This window comes from Gavialis gangeticus, unplaced genomic scaffold (assembly GCF_001723915.1).
Source record: "Gavialis gangeticus isolate Ggan-Ray unplaced genomic scaffold, GavGan_comp1, whole genome shotgun sequence".
Lineage (NCBI taxonomy): Eukaryota > Metazoa > Chordata > Crocodylia > Gavialidae > Gavialis > Gavialis gangeticus.
In genome coordinates this window covers 3950299-3952149 of record NW_017729009.1, presented here as the reverse complement: position 1 = coordinate 3952149, position 1851 = coordinate 3950299, and the positions used below count along the sequence as shown (strand labels likewise).

The window sequence follows — 1851 nt, the reverse complement described above, 5'->3', positions numbered from 1 at the left end:
TCTTGCGGGCGCAGCGGCGGGGAGCGGAGCGGAGCTGGGGTCGCGCCATGGCGTGGAGCGCAGGTAACGGGTACGGCCCAGCCACGCGGGAGGGCCCCAGAGCTGGGGGATCGCCTTGGGGTGCTGGCGGCTTTGCACATGCGGCCGCCCCGCCTCTACTGCGGGGCAATGTCACGTGTGGCCGGGCCGCGGTGCTGCGAGGGGGGGACGGCTAGGGGCTCCGGCCAGCTCCTCCTCGCCTCACCCAAAGGAGCGCTTCTTTGTTCACCTTGCTGCTCGGGAAGAGGAGCCATTTGAGACAGGCCGGTGCCGCCGTACTTGCCAGGCAGGATCAGCCTGCTCCTCCTCCGCCCTGCTCCACTGCTTCTCCCAGCAGTGGCACAAACTCACTTCACGGCTGGGCCCTCTTCAAGGAAGGCAGGGACTCTCCTTGACCCAGCTTTGTTTGCACAGTGCGGGGTGGGGGGGGCTGCAGGAAGGACCCTGTCTCGCAGGCCTGACTGGAGCAGGAGTCTCCCTGAGGCTTTGCCCCAACACGAATCCCTGGACGATCGGGTCCAGAGCAGTGGTTCCCCGCCTCTCTGACCCAAGGCAGCCCTTGGAAACTGTCAGCTCTTAGCTTTCATCTTTTTTTTTTTTTTGCCTACAGAAAAATAATAAAGCGTTTTTTCTGTTGCAAAGAACAAAGACCCCAACTCTGGATTTCCATCTGAAATCTCTTCACTTATCTTGTGAATCATGTTTGTAAACAGTGCTAACATTATACAGCACCCTGCAGCAATTCTTGAATGGTTGTCAAGGCACCCCAGGGTGCCCTGGCATGCGATTGCAAAACGGTGGTCTAGCATTTCAGAGCCCTGGAAGGTGATCGTAGTTTTAGATGGCTGCTAAGAGTCTGACTGTAGTTAGATTGGCTGGATATATCTGAAGGAAGAAGGAGGAAAGGGAGGGGTAGAGCAGAGTAGGATGGCACATCTCTATCCCTACAGTGTTTCACAAGCAGGTTTGGTAGTATTACAGCTTTACTGGATGTACACAGAGGTGTGTGATCCATAGTATCGATGGCTACCAACTGCTGGCTTTTCAGAGCGCTGGACTAGTACCCAAGAATTGGTGAACCTATTCCCTGCCTAAGAGAAGTGAAAATCACTAAGTAAAGTGACAGCAAAAGTAGTGAAGAGTATTCAGTGATTAAACTTGATTTATAGCCATTCCTAAGAGGTGGGCGGGGGGGGGGGTGTTTTTGATAAACCAGAAGCACCTCTTAGCATAGTTAATGTGCCAGTGGTACTACCCTTGCAGCAGCTAGGCTTTGGAAGCAAACTGTGCCATTTTTCCTGAGTATGGGTTAGAAGTTGCAGGACACGGGTTTCTCAAAGAACATGAGGACAATCCTTGCCTGAAAGGTGAATACTTAGTTTTTTTCCAGCTGTCATTGGGCAGCTGGATGAACTCCATTGGGGGCATGGGGATATTGACAGGGATAGCAAAAGAACAGATGCCCCTAGAAATCACGTGTACATTTAAGAAGGGTGAAGAATCGGAAACTGAGCGCCTTTGGGGAATTCTGGATATGCCAGTTTGCCCCTGACTGGGCTGGAGCTGAACCTGTCCCCCTGAGTGCCCAGCCCACTTCACTTCCTTACTGGGGGCTGGGCATCAGAACCTGTGTTTCTAGCAGCTGCAGGCTTGTTGTTTCATTCAGAGACCGGGTTGAGCTGTTCCTCATCACATTCTGACTGAGCCCTGTAGCCTGAGACAAAACCCTCTTTTAAAACCATGTCAGACAACTACGTTGTCCCAAAAGAGCTTTGGCTTCAGCCGACCTGCTCAAAGGGGGGGGGGGGGGGG

General features: G+C 53.4%; 1 protein-coding gene across 1 annotated transcript in view; it reads left to right on the top strand.

Moving 5' to 3' along the window:
• BLCAP (bladder cancer associated protein) overlaps positions 1–1851 on the top strand; it is a 16297-nt gene continuing 14446 nt past the window's right edge. Inside the window, exon 1 of the mRNA XM_019509808.1 lies at positions 1–63. The gene's annotated coding sequence lies outside the window, so the exon portion shown is untranslated. The remainder of the gene's footprint in view (positions 64–1851) is intronic.